At 38.6% G+C, this 25,203-nt stretch overlaps 1 protein-coding gene across 3 annotated transcripts in view; it reads left to right on the top strand.

The window, feature by feature from the left end:
* LOC149088357 (sorting nexin-13-like) overlaps positions 1-25,203 on the top strand; it is a 360,452-nt gene that overhangs the window by 3,659 nt on the left and 331,590 nt on the right. For 2 of the 3 annotated variants that reach the window (XM_089247374.1, XM_089247378.1), the window contains exon 2: positions 14,728-14,924. The exons of the other annotated variant lie outside the window; for it this stretch is intronic. The gene's annotated coding sequence lies outside the window, so the exon portion shown is untranslated. The remainder of the gene's footprint in view (positions 1-14,727; positions 14,925-25,203) is intronic. 3 annotated transcript variants of the gene reach the window in all.

Genomic DNA, 25,203 nt, shown 5'->3' on the forward strand with positions numbered 1-25,203 from the left:
AGGGAGCATATGATAGCCATATTTTTCAACATAGAAAAGGCGTACGGCCTATGCTAGAAGCATGGAATGTTTTCCGACCTCTATAACTGTGGCTTGTGGGGCAACATGTCTATTTTTATTAAGAATTTTCTGGCTTGCTGCATCTTTCAGGTACGGATCAGAAGCACATTACTGGCTTCCCAAATTCAGGAACAAGGTGTACCTCAAGGTAGCATTTTAAAAGTTACACTTTTTATTCTACGACTTAACCGGGTGTTGAACCAACTCCCGTTGTCTGTTACTGGCACACTTTATGTGGATGATCTGTTAATATCGTATCAATTGGTGAATATGAGGTCAACTCAAAGACAATTACAAACTCTGCTCTCAACACGAATCAGTAAGTGGGCTCATGATAATGGCTTCTCTTTCTCCGCAGACGAGACTGTCGCTGTGCACTTCGGTCGACGTCGAGACCTTCATGATGACCCCCAATTGTTTCTAAACAATAGTCATATACCAATTCTTTGGCATCACATTTGACAAAAGCTTATATTTAAACCTCATATTGCACAGTTAAGAGCTCGTTGCATAAAGACTATGAAGCTCTTGAAGGCCATCTCATCTACATCATGGGGAGCAGACTGTAAGTTGCTCCTACGCATATATAAAGCTCTTGTAAGATCGAAGCTCGACTACGGTTCCATTGTATATGGGTCAGCACCTCTGAGCTATCTAAATGTGCTCAACCCAGTTCATCTGGCTCTCCGCGTTTGCTCTGGAGCTTTCCGGACGTCTCCTATAGAGTCTGTATATTGAATGCAATGAGCCATCTATTACAACAATATGCCAACAACTTTCTTTGAAATATGTCAAAATGAAGTCTTTCCCAGGTCATCCACTTCATAATGTCATTTTCAATCCCTCATTTCATAGACCTTTTGCTGCTCTTCCTTCATGTGTTCCATCCCATGGTCTTTCTATGAGGGCACTCGTGGAAGAACTACAGATGAACATCAGTCGTGGCCCCAGTTGCCAGACAACTGGCACCATGGGAACAGTTTCTGCCAGATGTCTCTCTACCATTATCATCATACCCTAGAGCCACCACAGCAGATGCGATATATCTGCAAATATTCTTGAGACACGGGTAGGTACAACAGGTACTTCCCATTTATACAGATGGCTCAAGAGCCCTGGGCATGTCGGTTGTGCCTACATCTGTTGTGAGGAGACATCTTTCAAGCTAATTGACACCTGCTCTATTTATTCTACAGAACTATATGCAATCCTTCAGGCTCTCCATCATGTACAACCCAAACGCCACGGATGATGCATCATCTATAGCGACTCTCAGCTCATTGAAGGCACTGTGTTCCTTCACTTTCCACACTCATCCATCCATTCATTCATGCCATTTTTCATGAACAAATGTCATTTTTCATGAATGAAATAGTTTTTTACTTTTATGGTTACAAGAAATTTGTTAATGAAAAAAAGTAAACTAGAAGTAAATGAAACCGTGAACAATATACCCAGGGGTGGGAACTTTGCGCCAAAACTAATATCTTGCGCCATCCTGCTCCAATAGCATATTTTTCTGCGCCAAATAGCGAATTTTGCTTCAGTATGCCCGGAATTTCGGAAAGGACAAAAAAAATTTTTTGCTCCTGCTAGCTATGAAACGATTCTTTCTGAGAAGAGCGTGTTTTATTCCACTATACCTATGTTATCTCTCTATTATGATATATCGGTTATGTAGTTCATCCTTATTATTAGTTGCAAGTGTGTGGCAACACAATGTTTTTGTTTATGTTTGGTAGAGTAAAGATGTTGAGTAGAAAAACGGACGCAGCAGGTCTTGAGTCTGTCTCATTGTCCACATATTTAGTCGTTATTTCTTGTTTACAAATCTAAATACACTACAAAATGGCGCAGTCGGTTCTCGCTCTACGCGGCATTGTATAACGAAGCCCGGTTTACAGTCTAAGCAGCGTCGTGATACGGTGATCGTCTCGGTTTCTTTTTCCTTCCTATCACTATGGCTGACTTGCAGGAGCTTCTTCGTCAGAACTTGGAGGTCCAGACGAGAATTGTACAACTACTGGGGAATTCCACCACTTCAAGTTCATCGCAGCATTTAGAAAAATACGTGGAGGAAGAGGACATAAAAGATTTCGTGGACAAATTCGAAACTTTGACCACGCTGTACAGCTACTCGGAAGAGAAAAAGGTGGCTAGTTTCGTTACGTTGTTGCAGACAAGTACATTTTCGCTTCTCAAGAATTTGCTCCATCCAGAGACACATCAAACGTCATGATTTGATACGATCAAGGATCGTCTGATAGCCCATCTGAAGCCGAAACCTCTCGTGATTCCAAGTCGTCATACGTTTCTGAATAGGCGACAGAGGGAAGGGGAAAGCATCTCCAGTTATATTTCAGCATTACGGCGTCTTGCTATTCCATGTAATTACCCGGAGGCTCAGCTGAAGGTGATGCTCAGAGACGTCTTCGTTAGTGGATTATTAGATAAAATCATGCTCGACCGAATGTTCGAAGAAGATGATCCCGATCTGGATAAGGTTCTCAAACTCGCTTTGGCAATAGAGCAAGCACAGTCAAGTACTCAAGATATTCTTCATTCAAAGAATACTGCTTTCAAGTCTGTGAATGAACTCAAGCCATCTACGACGCAAGAGATAAACAAGGAAGCTAAGGCCAAATTACCAAAGGTTAAAGCTCCTTCTACAATGAAAATACAATGCTACCATTGTGGTGATGAAAATCACAAGGCTCCTTCTTGCAGGAAAAAAAAATCTTCATTGTAAACTGTGTGGAAAAAAAGGTCATGTTCAACAAGTGTGCCGAAGTAAATCCAAGCTACACAAATTAGAGGATGTTGGGAGACTTTTTCATTGAATCACATCAAAAGTGATCATCCGCTGCTCACTACAGTATTGATCGAAGGTCATCCAGTTGCAATGGAAATTGACACAGGTAGTGCAAAGGCTCTGTTGAGCTATTCTACATTTCGACAAATTTCGGACAAGCCTCTCAGCAAGACCAACGTTAAATTTCACACCCACAGTCAGAATATTATTGTTCCCATGGGAGTTGTCAAAGTCGCTGTTGCATACGAAAATCAGCGAATGGAACTGCCTGTTTATATTGTGGAACAAGACTTTTCTTCAATACTTGGACGCGAATGGATAGGGTCTCTGTCGCTGAAGTGGGACCGCATCCACCAAGTAAAAACACAAAGTGTCAAAGCTACAAAAGAAGCTGTTTTGGATCTAGTTAATGAGTACAGAGATATTTTTGCTGAAACTTCAGGGAAAGCATCTAATTACACTGCTAAATTAGTTCTCAAAGAACATTCACAGCCAGTCTTCCAGAAGGCTCGACCTGTTCCTTATGCATTACAGCCCATGGTGGAAAAAGAATTACAGCGCCTTGAAGTGGAAGATATTTTGCAAAAAGTAGAAACTTCTGACTTTGCTACACCAGTTGTTCCAGTCAAAAAACCAGATGGTTCACTTAGACTGTGTGCTGACTATTCTCATACAGTCAATCCTCAATTACAAGTGCCACAGTATCCTGTACCAAGAACAGAAGATCTGTTTGCCAAGTTGTCCAAAGGAAAAATTTTTGCAAAGATGGACATTCGCACTGCATATCATAGCATACCTGTTGATGAAGCTACATCAAAGCTGCTCACATTAAATACACATAAAGGTCTGTATCAACTGAAAAGATTGATGTTTGGAATAAATTCTGCCCCTGCTATCTGGCAAAAGTACATTGATTCAGTTTTACTCAGTGTCCACATTGAAGGACTATGTATTTTCTTTGATGACATTCTGTTAGCTGCTGAAAATGAGCATGAGTTACTCTGCAAGTTGAGAACTGTTTTCCAACGTTTACGGGAAAATGGGTTACATCTCAATATTAAGAAGTGTGAATTTTTTTCCAAAAAGTCAACTATCTAGGATTTACTATTTCGTCAGGTGGTGTGAAGAAATCCAGTGCCAAAGTAGAAGCTATTTTGAAAATTCAAAGACCTTCTAACGTGAAAGAATTGAAATCTTTTCTCGGAATGGCTACATTTTATGCAAAGTTTTTTCCTCAACTATCTGCAATTGCTGCACCCTTACATGATCTCACAAAGAAGGATACAAAATTTAAATGGTCTCAAGCATATGAGGGAAGCTTCAGGAAAATCAAAGAAGAAATTGCGTCGGACAAAATTCTGGTACACTATGATCCACAAAAGTCAATTGTGTTAGCTGTGGATGCAGGGCCTCGAGGACTGGGTGCCGTCATCTCGCATATGCTTCCTGATGGATCAGAATGCCCAATTTCTTTTGCATCCCGTACTTTGACTAATAGCGAAAGGAACTATAGCCAAATTGATAAGGAAGCACTAGCCATAAAATGGGGGATCGAAAAATTTCATTATTATTTGATGGAACGTAGATTCACATTGATCACAGATCACCAACCATTGATACACATATTTAGAAAAAAATCAAAGTTGCCAGGATTATGTGCTACACGCTTACTTCACTATGCTCTATTCCTGCAAAATTTTCAATTTGACATTTGTTACAGGAAATCTGAAAATAATGGAAATGCAGATTGTCTGTCACGATTTCCACTTGCTTGTGAAGAACTGTTTTCAATGTACAGGGTTTCATTGCATCACCTGGAACACATGTCAAAACTTCCTATGAGCTACAAAGAAATAGCTATCGCTTCTTCTCAAGACCCTGAATTGAGGCCGACATTGGAAAAATTACGCCAAGGTATCACTTTAGGTGCAAGAGATAGAAACTTTTCCTTACAAAGTGGGTGCATCATGAGTCTACATACCCAAGAAATTTCAAAATTCAATCTTGGAAGAGCTACATGTGGGTCATATGGGAATTGTGAAAATGAAAGCGTTAGCAAGATCATATGTGTACTGGCCAAAAATTGACACAGATATTGAAAGACTTTGCAGAAATTGTCCTAGCTGTGCTCAGTTCAAAGGTTCTCCACCTAAAAATGACATTCATTACTGGGAATATCCTTCAAAACCATGGGAAAGAATTCATATAGATTATGCCATGTATGGGAACAAGACGTACTTACTTATTGTGGATGCTCATTCCAAATGGCCAGAAATTTACATCGTTCCTAACATGAACTCTAAGACATTGATCAGTATTCTGGACTCTTTGTTTGCACGTTATGGAATGCCAGGTACCATAGTCTCTGACAATCAAAGTACGTTTGTGGGGGAAGAGATGCAACAGTTTCTGAAGTCATGTGGAATACAACACCTCACTTCACCACCTTATCATGCAGCTTCAAATGCACAGGCGGAACGACATGTTTTCAACTTGAAGCAAGCATTACGATGTCTCAAAAGTAAAAACCTACCCGAACAGAAAGCTCTCAATATCTTTCTTCTTGCCTATAGAAGAGCACCTCAGGTTTCTACTGGATATAGTCCAGCGTCATTATTTTTAAAAAGGGAATTGCACACGAGATTGGACTTATCACGGCCTGACATAGTCAGAGAAGTAGAAGCAAAGACCAGAAAGAGAGTTACATTTCTTGATCATGTTTACGAGGTGGAACAAAAAGTGGCTGTAAGAGACTACAGATCTCCATATAAAAAGTGGGTTTTTGGTGCTGTTGTTTCCAGAGACGGGGAACTGCAGTATACTATATTGGTACAAAATCAGCTATGGAGGAGACACAGTGACCAGATTCGTCCAGTTGGACCAAGCATAGCGTTAACTCCAGCGATAATACCAACACCATCACAGGAAGTAACTCCTGAACCAGTGCAAGCACCATCACTTCAAGACAGTGATGTTCCATCGCCAGAGGTGGAAAGTTCAACCATGACACAACCAACTGCTGTTAAAGGACATGATCCTGTGTTGAAGTCCCCAGACACACCATTAGCTGTGCGACGAACCCGAAGAAATATAAAACCTCCAGAAAGGCTCAATTTGTAAAGGGGGAGGAATATGATCTCTCTCTATTATGATATATCAATTATGTAGTTCATCCTTATTATTAGTTGCAAGTGTGTGGCAACACAATGTTTTGTTTATGTTTGGTAGAGTAAAGATGTTGAGTAGAAAAACGGACACAGCAGGTCTTGAGTCTGTCTCATTGTCCACATATTTAGTCGTTATTTCTTGTTTACAAATCTAAATACACTACAATACCTAAACTACCGCCTTAAATTATCGGCCCCTCATCGGGCTTTCCATTGTGAAACCCCGATATTATCCGTGATCGTCGAACTGAAGATGGTTTGCAATGTCTTTCAGCGTCAAAGTGCAAATGCGAGTGTTTCCGTTAAAAAAGTCGCCACTGGAAGCAGCAGAAATTACTGTAGTCGATCGTCATTGTGTTAAATCCCGATGTTTCGTGAAAAAAAATTTCATTCCGGGAGTAAAAAGCGCATGTCCGCCGAATTACGAATGTTAGTTTAGAAACTTTGGCGAATAACGAGCGTTAAATCGTCAGTATCGCCAAATAACGAGTGTCAGATTGCCAATCTCGCCAGATAATGAGTGCTGAATCGCCAAACATCGTGTTGATTCTTCCGAAATTCTCTCCCATTTTGCAACAAAATCTTTTCAAGTATAAAAAAATTGAAAACTTATAAAAATGTTTTAGCTCATTTGAAGTGCTGCTATTCAAGGCAGCAAATAGTGCCCTCAGTAAGCAAAAATCATCTTAAATAGACAGGTGTAAAAAAGTTTGACAGCCGCTCTTTCAAACAAGGTGTCAAAAGCCTAAAACACCAAAAACAAAAATCAAGCTGACGAAAAGATGTTTGATATCAAAAGACAGTGCAGTTTTATTTTGAAAAGGGTTGAGGGTTAACGAAAATATTCTTGTTAATTTCACTGTTCCAATTTATAAATATCTGCTCCGAATCCCATATTTTGCTGCAATTTTCAAAAAATTGATAGTTTTACTGCTGATCTGGGAGACCTAAATGTTACATCACAGATATCATTTTTTTACTGTTAATTAACATTCTAAACATAACATTTTTTTGTACTTGAAAACGAAAATTTGCTTTATATGTTTTAAAAAAAATTGAAAATCTGTTTTTGACAAAAAAAATCAAACATTGAGCCCATTCCGGGAGACCTAAATATTTTTCAATTTGACTAAATTTCTTTTTTGGTAAATATGTGACCATAGTAACAACTTTTTATTGACTTCAAATTTTGAATTTCAAAAAAAGTTTTTTGTGATACACCCTAATGCATAATCATGAACTGTCTCGATAAAGAGTTTCATTAAATTTTCATTACATTTATTTATCTCTTTTACCAGTGATTATACATAATTCCCATATAAAGTTGGAAAGTCTGATAAATATAGAAAATCAATAATCTTCCTTCCTCTTCATTAAACCAATTTTTTTATTAATCATTCATTAAACCATTTTTCTCGTACGATATGTACACTACACATATTCGGCAATGAAAATTAAATTAAAATAAGTATGAAGAAATGAACGTATTCATAACAATATCAGTTTAGTAATGTTGGCATTCTTCACACATATCAACAAGTGCAAACAAAACCAACATTACACATTTGAAATCAGCATTCTGAACCTTAATTATGTAATTAAGTTAATCAAGTAATTAATTGAAAGAGTATAATATTTACCAATACAAGCTTGGGATTATACATAATAATCATTGAATATGCTAAGTTCTTGATTTATGTACATTCATTCATAAATCAGAGTTTGCTAAAAAAAGTTAGTTTTCTCTTAATTTTACTGTCCGTTATCAGGAGTGCAATACTTAACGTATTGCACATAGCCTTATTCCATGAGACCGGAGATCAGATAAGTGTCCATTAAGGGAGGTTCCATTGTTTTATGCTTTTACTTGATAGCATAGGCATAAAGTTATTCAAAATGTTGTGGGGGGGGGGGGCTCAGTTTCAATATAACGAAACCTCATTCATACAACGCGTCATATAAACGAAGTTTGGACGCTCATACAGGTCAAAACGTATAAATGCGAAAGTCGTTTTACTGAAATTTTCTGAAAATGTTCGCTTCCCTTCTCCAGCCATAACCCTTTTTTAAAGAATTTAATGGTTTTAATTCAAAATCATTGGTTTCTATTTCTGTGGAAAAAAAATTGTGGTAGGCTGTGTGTCGTGGACAAGGCCACAAGTTTCGATATGAATATTTTCTTTGTGCCTTGAATCTCGTTAGCAGTACTTTCTTTCAAACAAAACACGCGGACCAGGCTCTATTGGATTTAGCCAATTTGAGCCATTGCCCCTGTGAAGGCGCTGGACCCTGTCGGAGAAAACTTTTATAAACAATGCACAGCGTTTTTCCTACTGACAATGATATTGGTATCACCGGATTTGTCTTTGAAAAAGCTAATGGGCGATAACAATATCGACTATTTACGTTGCAAACTTTTTGAGATAAAGCACAAAATATTGTTGCTGCGAAAGCGGGACGCAAGACTGGTGTCCAGACCGGGAAAGCTATTTAAATCAGAGTAGTACCCAGGGCCGCAACTAGACGCTTGGTCACCCACGCTTCCCGGATATTTTGACGGCCCTTTATAATGCTGAAGAAGAGGATAGATGGTAAAATTTGTGCCCCTCTGGCCTGGCTCACCAGACCAGCCTGCTCTCCCTAGTTGTGGCCCTGGTAGTACCATTAGATTTGTCTTAAAAATGCCTATCATTGGCTTATATTTACATTGCGAAGCCGGACCTTTCACTTTCCAAATGTTTAGAACGACTGACCTATACTACGAAGGCCGCAACTAGATAGGTACTTGATCAACATGGGGCGAGCACACATTTTGGCACCCCTTTGTAATGTTGAATGATAGGTAAAGAGGGGAAATTTGCTTCTCTGGCCCGGCAACTGTGGCAGTAGACCCACCTGCTCCCCTATAGTTGCGACTCTGTACTCAGGAACTAAGCTTTCTTTTTTTATGACAGCGTAGCCCTGTGGTGGCAGCAGTGTGACGCCATAGTGCATTTGCTTAAAACTGTCAAGTAATTTGGCCACTCAGTGTATAATGCAGTAAAACCTATCTTTCGCGGACACCAATGGAACAAAAAAAAAATTTCCGTAAAAGATGGGAGACCATTAATCAGGGGTTTGAAATGCATACTTTTATTATACAAGGGTAAATTATTATTTGGCCGTAAAAGGGGGGAAGGGGGTAACAGCATCTGAGAAGTTTTACTGTATAAGAAAAATGAGTTGTTTTCTCACTAAAGCTCCACTGATCTCCAAGGATCCCTAATTAAGAACAGTTGATTTTAAACCTTTGGTTCACGTGTTTAGACGTATTGCTTGTTAGTTCCACTTTTTATCCATATCTGTGGCAGGGCTGTCTTAAGAGCATTGTGGGCGTCTGGGCCAAGTGATTTCTTTTAGGCCCTACCTGGCAAATTCCGAAAATATCAAACAGTTGTCATTTTTGTGAGGTTGCTGTTCTGTTGAGGCTCCCGGGCCGTGTCTGATTGGACCCATGCGCTAAAACAGCACTGATCTGTGGTCAATCATCATTTTAAATCAGCGAAATAATTTAAAAGTTGATGACTCACAAGCTAGGATTTTTGGTGGGTTTCTAGATTAAAACTAGATTAAAAATTTTCCTTCCCCCTCCCGTTCAATAAATTTATGATGTAAAAAATAAAACACAATAATAGAATTCGTACCCCCTCCACTCTTCTTAGCCCTTTAAATAGTGGACCACGCATCGAGTAATTGTTATTGCCTTGAGCTGGAGCCCTGTCAGCACCACCCTTGGGGGAAGGCATGGCATCCATCTCAAGAAAGTAGTGAGAGATGAGCTGGCCTAGACATAATGAGTTCTCAAAAATCCTAAAACAGTGGTTCTAAACTTTTTTCAAACCGTGACCCGATGAATCTAATTTCTATGAGCTATGGCCCTGTCTGCAATAATTTACTTGTTCATAAGGTAATAAATAATTAACAAACAACCAATTACTTTTTAATTCAGTGCAAATTATTGATTGATTAATTAAAACCATTCACACAAACAAATTGATTAATTAATTTAAACACTTTTAAGAGATTAATTAGTTTAAAACCCTTTTAATCAATTTATGAGTTGAATTCATTATTATCTTATGGTTTTAACGTTTATAGAACTGTTAGAACGTTTTTCCTTTTTTGGTGCTGTATTAATAAGGCACAAGTCAATATGTACGTATGAACGAAGCGGTGTTTCATCAGCAACTGCAAACATCACTCAAAAACGCACAGACGGCAAACGCGGATTTCTCATGCTTCCCTTATTCAATCGTGACCCTCATAAGGGTGGGGCTGACAGAACTCTAGGCCTAGGACGATTCACGTTTTTTTTGTTTTTTCACATTATACATTCACCATAATGGGCCCGCAAAAGATCCCACCCTAGGGGCCCTGCTCTAGGATGTGAGGGCCATGTGTGTTCAATATTTGCGAAACAATTACAAATTTATGCTTATAACAAATTTTTATTTCTGAATATGGAGGTGTTCCGTTCCTTGCAACAAACCGCTTTTCCGAGTCTGACATCATTTTCTCATGTTAGACCTCGGTATAATGTCACACCCGAGGACCAAATAAATATGATTTCATTAACAGGGTGATTTACTAACGAGTAAACGTTTCGCCAGTTAAGCTAGCAGGACTTCAAGAAACTGACATTATAGGCGTGTTGACGTTAATAGTGGTTGAAGTTATACAGAGGTCTTACTGTATATGAATGATTCCCAGAGTGTGAGCCACATGGCTCTCCCATGAAGGACGGTTCCCACAGAGCTCCTGGCTGCAGCCCAGGGTCAAAAGTTTTTGTGGAAACATCACAGCATTTTACACGCCGCACGTTATTTTTCTGCAATGATTGATGAAATACTGATATTCAAATAAAACTTAATTTCTTTGAAGTTTATTTTCCCTATTCCCTGGGCCGACGGAGCCATTTGAGGCCCTCCCAATAAATTATGTAAGGGAACTGAGCCCCCAATAATTTCTGAAAAAACATTGCAATCCACCCTCCATGGCTCCCACATGGGATGGCATGGTCCCACTTAGGGCTGACAGGGCCCAGGACAATTATAATTTTTTGATTTTTCATGCTATAAATTCACTATAGAAGGGGCCGTGAAAAATCTGGTTTGTTAGGGCCAGATAAATATTCCAGCCTAGAGCTGTACACCAAGATGTGGGGCCATGGCACCCTCTCTCTCCTGCGTACGCGCTTGAGTCCCGTATATTTGGGGCGACCAGTAACTTTCAGCCCTCCTTCGATGTTTTCTTCATGTGGGTGCCTCTGCATGTCCCCCCCCCCCCACATTGATAGGGCTGACAGGACTCCAGCCCAGGATGATTCTTGTCATTCTTTTTACTTTTCACGCTGTAAATTTACTATGTAGGGGCCCATGAGAATCAGTCTGGCTGGGGGCCCGCCAAAGATCCCAGTCTTGGAGCCCTGCTACAGAATGTGAGGGCCATGCCACGGCGTATTGCGATTAAGCTCTTTATGGGGGCAATACATCCAAATGAATTTTATTAATCAATTAAATTATTTTTGGGGTGAATAAATACTCAAAAGCACATACTAACACGTGATTCAGAAAATATGCCAACAGAAATTTTGGGGCATATGATGATAAGGTTGCCTCTCAACAGGGTTGGGGGGTAAAAAACCGTTTTTTTTTTTTGTTTTAAATAGTATTAACATTAAAAACAATAAAATTTCGGAAAAATCATTCAAACTTCTAACTATTTATTAAAATAAAATGTTTATTAATGATAAATAAAATGTTGTGGTCGGCTGAAGTTGGATTTCTGCGGTTCCCAACTTCAAGGCGCAAATGCGAGCCGATCTCCCCGTTAAAAAGTCTCGCCACAGAGAGCAACAGTCCTACAACGATAAATCATTCAATCATAATACTTCACTCATAGTTAGAAAAACTAGTGGCAGATGGCAGCACTACACATAACAAGCATTACAGAGAAACAACAAAACTTCACGTCAGGTTTCACTACACGTACACGCACATTCCCGCATGTACCGATTTGTTGGGGGGTTCCGCGGGGGGGGGGGTGTGGGCGGGATGCATGTGTGGTGTAGTAGTAGTAGGTAGGGCCTCCAAAAAATGGCTCGTGGATCCATGATGTTCTTAAGTCAGCCACCTCGTTGGGCAATTTGCGTGTTGTGGCGTTGTATTTGTATTATTGGTAATTAACACTATTCCCATATTAATTAATCAATAAATATTTCTTACATTTTAACAAAAACCAACTTTTGCAATTTAATTATTTTTGCTTAATTCAATGGATTACTTTGTGTGTGTTTGTAAATTCTTTTAATGTTAATCATATAATATAAAGATGTTTTCTCCAGTTACTTTCAGTATGCTTAATTAAGAAGCTATTTTGAAAAAACTATAATAAAAATTAGGTGAATATAATGTATTTAATGAAGCATAAATGATGCAGATTAATTACAGGGTTCGTACGGTGCTTAAAAACTCCTTAAAAAGTCATTAATTTTCATTTCCTTTTTAAGGGCCCTTAAAATCCTTCCAGCTGTTTATAAAAAAAAAAAAGTCAACTTTCCCTCCGCTCTCGATTTTGTCCCCGAAAATCGGATTGTGGTAACTGCAGCTCCTTGTTCAAATTATCGCCCCTCATCTGGCTTTTCACCGTGAAACCCCGATCATATCCTTGATCGTACAGCTGAAGATGGTTTACTCTAGTCCAGTGTTTCTCAACAACCGACCGCGGTTTCCGTTTTCAAGAAAAGAAGTTGCCACTGCAAGCAGCAGAAATTACTATGGTCGATCATCATTGCGTCAAATTCTGATGTTTCGTGGGGGGGAAAAAAATTCATTTCATGAATAAGAGCTAGGCCGCCGAATTATGAGCGTTAATTTGTAAATTTTGCCAAATAACGAGTGCTAAATCGCCAAACATCGTGTTGAATGTCCTGAAATTTGCTCTCATTTTGCAACAATTTCTTTCTGAGTGCAATTGAAAAACAAGAACGAAAATTGAAAAACTTAATTTTAAAGAATTTGTGTATGCATTGATCCACTTTGAGCGAGAGATGAATAAAGAGTTGCTGCAAATATAATTTTGTAAGAAAAATCTTTGTCAGCTGTGGATTTTTATTTTGAATAATAGGGGAAGGGGAATGAATATCACTTTTAGAATTTTTATAATTTATGTGATGCTGTTACGAGTTATATTTTTGACCGAAACTTCTAAGTTTTAGAATACTTTGGTGACAACAGAAAAGTATGTATGTAGATTGATTATTTTATGAATTCTTATGATGCTGGGTAACAAATCAAAAGTTGTAATTTCTGAACCACTTCTACATCTATATTTTTGAGAAGAGGGAAAATTTGGCAACTACAAAATAAATTTGCGTATGTGCCCCACCCTCTTTTTTGCTGTAAAACTTATTAACCTTTTTATTGCTGTAAAAGTTATGAAGTTTGCCATGACTCCTTAAAAACTGCTTGAAACTCCTTAAGTCCTTAAAAACTCTTTTATTTTTATTTAGGAAATTTTGTATGAACCCTGAATTAGCAATAATTTACGATATACCGGGTGATTATAACTAAGGTTCTGATTTCAAAACACTGTAAAAAAAGAACGATTGTCAGAATGACTTGAAAATTCACATGAATATTCCTGAAGAAATGGAATTTTATCATTAAGTAAAGGGAGAAAAAAATACTTGAAAATGTAAAATTAATGACATCATCCAACACATGGGAAATTTGCTCGCAGAATGGAAACAATAGCCAGTAATGGCAAAATGATAACTTAATTATAGCATTACATGATTTTATAATTCATGGAAACATCACAAAAAGGGAGTGAAGTAATTGAACAAATAACTACAACTTACTCAAGAAATGTTAAATATGTTGTCCACTGTGTTCTGGCTATGAGGTGAAAGCACAAAAATTCTTGTTCAACAACAGATTAGAATATGCCATGGTCATGATGTGAATGCATTTGCAATTCACCTTTATTAAACCAAACGCGTTTCCACGTTAATATTCCTGAGGAACTTCTAACATATAGGTGATGCGCTAAAGCTTGCAATTCACCAAAGTTTGCAATCCGACCACTGTTCCCCCCCACAGCCAGAAGTTGCAAGGGTTAAGGTCAAGTGAACTGACGGCCAGCCTGGTGCCGTGCCATCCTGTTATTGTCAAAATGGGTCTTCAGCAGCTGCTTTGCTGGTGTTGCAATGTGCATCTTAATAGAAGTTGTTCTATCAACACACTGATGCTGTGGAAGTGCCGAAATGATGTGGTTGCACAAAATAGATTATACTGCTGGCCAAGTACAGTATCATCTACTTACACTTTTTTCCTTTTGCGAAAGAAATTTACATTGCTTCAGGAGTATCCATGCAAATTTTCAAGTCATTCTGACCGGTACTTATTGTATAGTTTTGGAATCAAAACTTTAATTATAAACACCCTATAGCTGATTATTTTTCATAAGTCTGTTACTACTATACAGTAGAACCTTGATTAACTGGGCTTAACCATGAAAGTATAAAAAAAAACTTGAATATTAAGTCTGGGGGATATACAGTGTGAGATGTGTTGCTACTTATGGGAAAGAAAATTAAAATGTCTGTGAGGTAATGTAGCTATTAGTACACTAGTCTTTGTCCTTTAGGGACAGCTGATGTCTTTATTGGACCACCTGCCCCTAGCATGATGGTGCCACTACTGTTACTGCTGCTTTGTGAAGGGAAAAAGAAACCCTGTGAGATAATACACCATTACATTTAGATGTGTGATGCAATCCTTATTCATTGATTTGCTAAAGATATATATATAGCATCAGAATTTAGCCAAAGGTTAGAAAATATGGTAAGAATGAGAAATTTTTGCTTCTGTTTATAACTTTAAATAAGTAAGATACTTCATATGAAAAAAAATATATATATTCAGGCCACTTTTTTATGAGACTTTTTGAAAAAACCACTTATACCATCTTATGCCATTTAAAGATATACTATCAAAATGTATATAAGGTATATTCTTAAGGTATCAAAACATACCTTAAGAATATAAAATGTGGTAAAAATGAAAAATTTTGGCTAATAATGAACCATTATGATATTTTTCAAGGAAAAAATAATATTTAGGCCACTTTGGTTTTTTCAAAAAATCAAATTACTTGGTTTTATAAAAGAAAAAATATCGTTGTCGGGGGATAATTGTTATATTGAGAGGCAGGGTTGTTTGGTTTTCACCATGTTTAAACCAACATGATGTAAACCAAACAACCCTGCCTCACAATATAATAATAATCCCTCTGCAACAATATAATAATAATCCCTCTGCAACAATATTTTTTCTTGGTCTGCAGTCGTTATATCAAGATTTCACTGCATTTCATTTTACTATTGTTTATTTGTCTCGGTCTTAGTCGTACTGTATTTTGTCAAAAATGTTTCGGCCGAACTCGATAAGTAAAATATGGCTCTGGGAGTGTACTTGTTTCTTTTTCAATCATTATCGGTCTATTTTTTAACCTTTCTTTTCCTCCTGCTGCATCGTCTGGAAGCCTCTTTCCCCAAGGGTCACTTTCAAACAAAAGAAGAGATGCTTCTGATTTTTCGAACAGCGGGAACAAGAAAGGACCAAAGCACCTCCACCCCATATTCTCTCCAGATGCCATCCAGAGATGCATGCCTTTTAGCCAGCTACGATTGGCAATGAGAAAGAATGATAATTGGAGATGAAATGTCGTGAGAAAAATACTATAAATTGTTACAAAAAAAAAAGCCAAGGACAAGTCTATTGCGATTTAAAAAAAAGTATTGAAATAAAATTTACAGTTTTTTTTTTGGGAGGGGGCAATTTTTTTAATTGTAAAAATTGTTTCTCTGAGCCAAATATGGGAAACGTATCCACGCGAATTTTTTTTTGGGGGGGGGGGCTGAGCCGGTCCTTTGAAATTATTGGAGAGGCTTGGGCCCGTGGGCCAGATACAAGTTTATGCCTATGGCTCCTTGGAGCTTTGAATACTGGGACACACCCCGCTTCACAACTCTAAGTGTACTAGGAGGACTGGTGTGGTGGAATTTTTCATATAATCCACACGACAACGGCGGATCATAATATACAATAAAAAATCAACTATAAAAAATCAACATAATCTTCTGAAGTTCTTGGGGAGTCGAGGTTCTTGGTTCTGGTCGAGAAGCTCTTGAAACTGAAAAATTATCATTTATTTTTTATTTCCTTTTTTTAAATCAATATTATAGATCACTTGTTTATTTGATTCTATGTTCTACCCCCTCACCCCCAGTCAAATTTTCTTGTAAAGAGGATGGAAAAATGTTTCGGCATCGGTCCTCGAGATTTATTATGGACATTTAGAATGTACTGTTTTTTCCCAATATTTTTGAAGAAAACATTGGGGGGGGGGGGCAAAAGTTATTGGTTCTCCCGTGTATAAACTCAAGCGTGGAAGAAAGAGAGGTAAGATGCATTGCAATGATTTTTTCATTCAGTAATTACTGTGGGGGGGGGGGGGGGAGCTCAAATGGCCTCAACCTCTAGGTTCTGGCACCTATTCTTCATGGAGTATTTTTTTTATTTGTTTCAATATCATTGCTTTACAATTTTCAACCCCGCCATTGAAAATTTTTTACAAAATTTTCAATGGGATCTTCATATTTTTATTTAACAATAATGATGGATACAGTTTAAATTATGTTTAAAAATAATTATCTACTTTGCATTACTCTTTAAGTTTTATATACAGTGAAACGAATGTTGTTGGAACTGAATGCTTCCCATATATTTAACATTACAGGTAACCTACGAACAACGATTTCTGAGTAACAGCCACTTTGGACTTGGTGTCCAGAAAAAAAAAATAAATAAGCATATATACATTGTTATAAGAAAAATTAATTTTCAAAAAAATTTGTTTCTCCCAAACTTTATGCACTGATGTGATCTGCGAATTTGCCTCTTTGTTCAAATTAAATTTATTCATTCATTTTCACATACAGAAGGATATAACATTAATTTTCGTAAAAAAAATATTTACCATTTAGAGGTTATGTATGCATGTACTTGTATGGATGATTGAAAACTTACACATGATAATTAAGGAATAAAATAAAAAATTTTGACATCAACAGAAACATTAAGGTCGAACACATACTGGGGAGTCGACAAAGAGAGCGATTTCAAAAGAGAAAATACATCGATGCTCATCTCGATGTCCCCTCACATACTGACGAGGCGGAGAGAGCAAAAATGACCGCAGGCGTTCTGAAGGGTAAAGAAGAGAAGCCTTTGAGCGGGAAAAGTGACATCTCGCCAACTATTAACCCTACCAGCCTGTTCATGCCAAATCAATCAGTTTGGCAATATTGGAGGATTCCAATAAACCAGCGATTCTCAACCAGTGCTCCGTAGAGCCCTTAGGGCCCCGTGTGAACTCCCAGGGGCTCCATGGCCACTCGAGGAAAATAAATAAAAAAAACCAGTAAATTTGAAAAAAATAATCTATATATATAAAATTGATTTTGTGTGTGTGTGTTCTCTATACAAATCTACAATTTTAGATCGATCGTCGCCAAATTTTGCATATATACCAAATGTGACCCGACTTGAACGATAGGCTACTTTAAAATTTCGTCAGACCAGGGCAAATGCCCCAAATGGGCAAAAAACTGTCCGGCAACAATGGTTTTTGGGCCTCAACAATCACTTTCCAAACGTTTACTTTGGTTACCGTGGTTCCCTAGCGATGAGTTTCAGACGTATTTATGTCTTTACAATGGTTTGTCACTTCTTTAATGCTGCCAGTTATGTATAATAGTTTATGCCTTTATAATGGTTTGTCACATTTTCAATACTCTCAGTAATGAGGCTTTTTGAATAGACGTCATAATCATCACCATCATCGCTTTGAGGGTCAGGAAAAGGGTGATCCTCATAGAAATCAGTATTAAAATTGCCGATTTAACTGCATAAATACGGAAATTTAGTGGGGGGGGGGGTTCCCTGCCACATCAATAATTTTAAAAATTAAATTGAATTCTTGATTTTTGAAATATGGAATTCACTTGGAGATACGAAGCCCAGAAAATTAAAAATATGAATAATTTGCCGGATCTACTTTTGAGTTGGATATCCATGTAATAACATAAATAAAAAGTTGAAATCAATATCTTCTCAAGCAGGAAAATTAATGTCTCCGTATTGTCTTTTGATATTTATTTGCATAAATTCATATAGTTTAGGATGTTTTTAAAATTAGTTATGGGCCCCGTAAAATGCATCGAAAAAATTCCACAGCTTTAATTAAGCATTTTTGGAAGCTCAAACAGGCAGAAATAGATAACTTGAAGTTCAGGGGGAGGGAATCGAAATACCTTACACCCATAAAAAAAAGGGGGGGGGGCTATTCATTTCTACGTTTCTTTAAATTTAGATTTATTTCTTTCATGAGTCGCGCAGGACGTCGCCATATTGGTTAACTTAGACACGGTTTGCATGTCCCTCAAAGAAAGAGGGAGATATCGCATGATCCAAAGAGCCTCATTGAAGAAAACCCGGGCAGCGCCGGGTATTGTAGCTAGTTATTAATATTTTTGAATAATAAAAATAGGTCAGAAAATTTGATGAATAAATAAAAAATAGGTGTCCGGGGCGCCGCCATAGAAATTACATACCGGAAAGGGCTCCGTGGGTCAAAAAAGGTTGAGAAGCGCTGCAATAAACCCATTAATCCTCAAAAGACTACAAGTCCTGATATATGTTTTTAATGACTTCTTGTATCAAATTTTTGTTTCGAATATTATTATTGCATAATGTTATTATATTATAATATTATTGCATAAAGATTTAAATAATTATACTTCAATCAAGATAGAGAGACAACAGAATTAGTTAGACACTGAATAAAAATACATGCCTATATTCCGCAGAAGCTAATTTCGATACTTTCTAAACAAAATATCACCGTTAATGAGATGAAGCGAGAAGTTATCCATACACCTCGATGACGCAACTGTAATTTTTTTATGGTAACCGTATCATTATGAAAATGATTGTTATTAGCGATAAATGTATACGTGGTCGTTAATCACAAATTATCAGACTGGATCCATTATTTATGACATCCCAGAATTATAGATTCCTCCTATATGCAGGGCCGTCTTAAGAGCATCATGGGCCCAAGGGCCAAATGATTTTTCTGAGGCCCTACCTACCAGGCAAATTCTCGAAAATTTCAACCACATCTCTCTTTTGTGAAGCCTTTTTTATCTTGAGGTCTCCCGGGCAGTGCCGTCTTAAGGCATGGACCCACCCGGGCACGGCCCAGGGGCCTCAAGAGAAAAGGGGCCTCACAAGAATGAGATCTGGTTGAAATTTTAAAGAATTTGCCTGGTAGGGCCTCAGAAAAATCACTTGGCCCGGGGGCCCATGATGCTCTTAAGACGGCCCTGCTCCCTGGTCGTGCCCTGGTGGGCCCATGCCTTAAGATGGCACTGCTTTTGGCAGTGTTCTATACATAACCAATTTCAATGAACGCGCGGATGATGCAATAAACTGGTTTTGATTTTGTAAGAAATATAGAGATATGTATTGTGTGTGAGATGTTCATTATTTGTAAAAGCTCGTGCCTCTTTCATAACACGGGATTCCAATTCAAATCCCTGGAAATAACAGATATTCAGTACAATAAAATAAAAGAGAAAAAAACAGAAACCGTGTTTCGACAATGTTAGTAAGCGATGAGCAATCATCACGGTGTTTATCCGTTTTCCTAAAAAACGGGTTCTCAATCTCAAACATTTTTCACCCGTGCCACCCATTTCTCTTATGAAGAGCCATTGGCATACACAAAAGGGGGGATTTGGGGTTCTAACACTCCCCCCCCTTAAGCCAATAGTGTTATTTTGCCGGAAAAAACGTAAACCCCCCAGAAGGAAAAACAAATCTGAACCCCCACCCCCGAGAAAATTTGGCCTACGTCTATGTGAACAGCAGTTGTAAGAAAAGCATTTCTTTGAAAAACCTTTGTCAAGACCACTGCGAAGCTGCACCCCTGACAAAGGTTGGCGCGCACAGTTTGAGAACCCCAGCTAATCCATGAACGTGTTGACAAATCCTGGGCCGTCATTCGAGGGAGGGGGGGGGGGGGGGGCTTTTGAAAATACACTAAAAATGGTATATATACATACAAATATATATACATATATACTAGGAGGCTCTGCCCCCCCCCCCTGTTGCCTTTGGTGACCACCCCCCCCCCTTTTCTCATCACAACATATCTTGTTTATTTCGTCCGACTTCATCAGCGTACTATGGAAAGGTGGAAAGGGACATGTGAAAGCACCAGCTTACTGAAGAAGCGGATTTTATAATAAGAAAACAACAAAAAACAAATGTGATTCATCAAGTACCCCCAGAAAACTTGCCCATGGGGGTCCCCAGACTCCAATTCGCTGAATTTTAGTGGGGCCCAGGCTGGATTTATCTCGGGCTACCGATGTGTTGCAAATTTTACATTGTTAAACAACAAAAATCAATGAGATTCAAGGGACACCCAAAATGAAACGTGTCAACATTTCCATGGGGCCCCGACCTGGAGACTTGTCGGGCATCTCCCCGGTGAGGGGACACGAAAATTTTAAATTTTTATCAATTTTACAACGAATGAAATCCAGGGCCCCCATCCAGCAGCGGGGACCCAATACTCAGATTTTTAGTGGGGGACGCAGACTGAATTCTGGATTTATCTCGGGCTTCCGCTGTTGCAAATTGTACAATGTTAAACAACAGAAAAGAGTGAGATTCATCCAGGGCCCCCAAAGGAGAACCTGTAAATATTGGGCCCCCGACTTGGAAGCTTGTCGGTCATCCCCGCTGCGATCACCATGAAAATTTCCATTTGTATTCCTTTTACCAACAAATAAAATCCAGGGTCCCCAACCAATTACCTGGGACACCAATCCGCATACTTTTAGTGAGGCCCCCAGATTGGCTTTATCTTCTGCTTTCATTGTTGCAAATTCTAAAACGTTAAATAACAGAAAAGAATGACATTCATCCAGGGCCCCGAAAATGAAACGGTCCCCTCGGAGCTTGTCATACATCCCCCCCTGTGAGTGCCACAGCAAATGTTCATTTGTATTCATTTTACCAACGAATAAATTCCAGGTTCCCCCCCCCCCCCCCCAATTACCCGTGACCGAATTCACAAATTTTATGGGGTCCCCAGACTGGATATAGCTTGAGCTTCCGCTATCGCAAATTTTTCAATGTTAAAGCAGCAAGAAAACAACGAGATCCATCAAGGGCCCTGGAAATCAAACCTTTTAACTTCCCCATTAAGGTATATGTGCAATCCCCCCGGGTACCCCAACCCTGTGGGTTGGGAGCACTGGTGTTATATGTATATGATACATATACATACCTCTCAGCATGACCCCCCCCCCTTCCCCCACAAGGACAGGGCTGACAGGGGCCGGAACGATTCTTATCACTTTTTGATTTTTCACACTATAAATTAACCACAGAGGGCCCCCCCCGAAAAGCTGGTTTGGGGGCTCGCCATCTATTCCAGTCTAGGGGCCCTGCTGTAGGATGTGGGAGCCTCTCAGTACATGCACGTAACTTGGTCCCGATGGGTTAAATGGGTCCCGAATATGCTAGAGTTAAATGAATACTTGACCTAAAATCGTAACCGATTTCCATCACTCACTTCCGTAACATAAAATCGTCACTAATTTTGGTTGCTTAGAAACAGGCCCTTTTCGAGTTTGTGATTTTATATTATAGAGTAGATATACATAAATCTCTACAAATTTTCGTTGATATTCCAAGAACATGTTCAGTATTGAGTAGAAAATTAGTGTCTACCAGTAATTCTCAACCTTTTTTCTGAGTCACGGAGCCCTTTTTTAGTATATAATTTCTACGATGGAGCCCCGTACGCCACGTTTTTTTTTTCCATTTGGTCATAAAATTTACTGATTCACTTTACTTTAATTGAGTGAACGTGGGCCCCCCCCCCAACCAGTGCACGTGGAGCACTGGTTGAGAACCGCTGGTGTAGACAGTACATAGATAAAGTTTTCTTTCTAAAAGATTTTTGATGTGTTTGTGGGGAGGACAGGTTTTTTCCGCTCCAGCGACTGCATAATGATTTATAGTGGTATATAACTCATGATTTTATAGTGGTTTTCCAGTTTCCGACAGAAATTTGCCACCCTTTACATTTTGCAGCCCAGAGCAAAGGTGTGGGCATGAAAAAACATTGAGAGGGCTGAAAGTTGCCAGTCGTCCCGTGACGAGCCCAGAGCACGTATGTAGAAGAATGCAGTGCCCCGCTTTATTTATTCATTAATTGGGGAAGGGGGTTCTCAGTCCCCCAACACAAAATTTATTGGGGGGGGGTTGAAATAGCCCCCCCCCCCGCCATGTTTTGGTGCCTAAGTCCCATGGCAGTACGGCAGTACGTTTCTTATTAAAAGCTATTCAGAGACAATTGAAAAGATGAAATTTGAAGGATGGAATTTGCGCCCCTCCTTATACTACGCCCAGGAAACCAGACCAACCCACCACCCCTATTTGCAGCACTGTCGTTCATCAGAAGGAAGTTCTCTTGCACATAGTGTAGTTTTCCATGCAAAAAGCACAATGGGATGGGCGGAAATTTGTGAAATATCTATCTCGTTAGTCCCAGTAAAATTTTGAAAAATATTCACGTCTAAAAAAATGACGGGGAATTAATCCATAAAATGCTACCACAACAATCGTCAAACTTTTAAATTAGGATAGACTGGGTTAAGCACAATGGGAATCGAAAAGAAGAGAGAGTGCCAAAAGTGGGAAAAAATCCGAAGCACTCCCTCCAAACCCAATGGATGTGATGATGATGATCCCCCCCCCCCAGAAGTTCTCTTTTTTTCCCAAGAGACTGAGGAGAAAAAAAAGGGGAGAAAACTGACCAATCCCCAAATAGCGTCTGATTTTACCTCGCGATGAAAACAAACCGGCTTGAAAGAGTTGCGTACCTCTTGGAGCTGCCTCTTTCTCCTCCTCGTCTCGCTGCCCAAGTATGTGAGGCGCAGAACAAAACAGTACATTTGTTTACGCCGCTTTTTCGTACCTCTCCGCTCACATCCCCAGTATGTGTTCGGCCTTAGTGTGACATGTATAACATAAACAAGACAAAATTATCAATATCAAAAATAAGAAAAAAAAAGATAAAAATAACGAAAGAACACACATATACACAACACAAAAAAGACAAAATTCTTAATGCATGACGAGATATAAAATTAAAGAAATGTGTATGGGAAAAAAATGAAAGTCACATGTATGTAGTTAACACAAACAAGAGAATTTTTCTTAATTAAAAAATCTACATCATTGAAGTGGCAAAGCTAGCTTTAATTATGAAAGCTTAAATGGATAAATAATATTGCTACTCCTAAACATCAAAATAAGAGTCTACATCTATTGAAATTAATAATTAGAAAAAAAAAACTATTTCATTCCTACAGAATTAGGTTTGAGCTCGCTGGCCACATCAGGTAACTCTGAAGGTCACATTTGGCCATCACGCCATGATCTAGTTCAGGGGTGGTCAACTTCCGTCTGAGGGCCAATATAATGGTCAGATGCAGTGTCTTGTGTGTGTTTGTGCGTGGACCACACCAGGGACAAAACCAAGGGGAGAGAACTCTGGTATATAAGCCTCACCCAGTTTTTTGATTGCTTGCTATGGCATCGCAGGCCACAAAATTTTGAAGTGGAAAATTGACTAATCAACTTTAATAATTATTGATTAATCATCAACTGCTCTTTTTTGAAAAATATTATTCATATGTTCTCTCATAGACAGTGAAATCAGCTCAGAAGGGAACCGTGTAAAAAGCTGCAATAGGATTACAACTTCTTACCAGACTAGACTCAAATGTTTACCCCCCCCCCTCCCCCCATGCCCGGCTGATAGATTACAGATGGCTAGGAAACACCCTAGGAAGGTGTATTTAATGTACCCAAAGTAGAATGTTTTTCATTGTTCTGCAACAAGCCCTCGGCTAACTGGACATGTTCTGCAGTAAAAATTCCCATAATAGTGTTTTCTACACTTTCCTTGAAATTCTAGATTGTTCTGCAGTAGCACTGATTGTTCTGTGACATAATTCACAGATTTTGGTATTCTGCTTTGGGGATGTTGGTGATCTTTACCCTCATTTCTGAAACGTGGTGAACCTAATCTTCTCCAGATTTTTCCGGAAAATTTTTGCTTTCAAGTTGATGTTGTCAGTTGCTTGCAGCGTGCCCGAGTGGCATGGTGGTAAGATGCTCGTCTACCATCGTGAAGGTTGTTGTCAGGGTCCCGGGTTCGAACCCAAGGGAGGGTATCGAAAAGATATTTTCCCTAACGAACTCAAGGCGACCACCGATAGGCAGCGCCTTCGCTTCCAGCCCATCTCACTAATGGCAGTAAATTGCAATATAGCGATATGGCCAGAGTTGGTGTTTGGTAAAGTATTTGCTTGCAGCTCGTTTGCAGGCCAGATCTTTTTTGTGTGCATCAAATATTTTTTTTAGTTTTACTTACTTAAAAAATTTTTTTTTGAAGAAATTACCATCTGACCTTCGATGATTGTGCAATAAAATCTACTACTGTTACTTCCATAACTCTAAAAGTAGGCACAATAGGTTTTTGAAATTGATTATGTAACCTGTGTGTTTAAAGAGGTTTAGTGTTCGTGTGTTGAAAATAGAAAGTTTTTTCAAATCAGAAATATATAAATATATATATTTATATATATTTTCTACATAAAGCATAAAAATTGGTTAATTGAAACTGGCATTCCCAATAACAGCCACATTTTCACGGTCCCGTCAGTGGATGTTGTTGGGAGGTTTTACCGTATAATATGAATTTTAAATGCTCTTAAGTGACCCACTACTGGTGTATTCACGTTAGTTGTGACATTTTCTTAAAAATGATGTTTATTCAGCACAATTGAAGTTATTTGCTTTTTTTTCCCTAATGATTGTGTTTCAGATATTTGAAAAATGTTATTTTCTGTTTTCGTAATTTATATTAGATGCCTCAATTTTTCATATTTTTATCATTTTACACATT

This window comes from Pholcus phalangioides, unplaced genomic scaffold (genome assembly GCF_987345545.1).
Source record: "Pholcus phalangioides strain wild (caught in Gottingen) unplaced genomic scaffold, Ppha-v1.0 ptg000003l_1, whole genome shotgun sequence".
Taxonomy (NCBI): Eukaryota; Metazoa; Arthropoda; class Arachnida; order Araneae; family Pholcidae; genus Pholcus; species Pholcus phalangioides.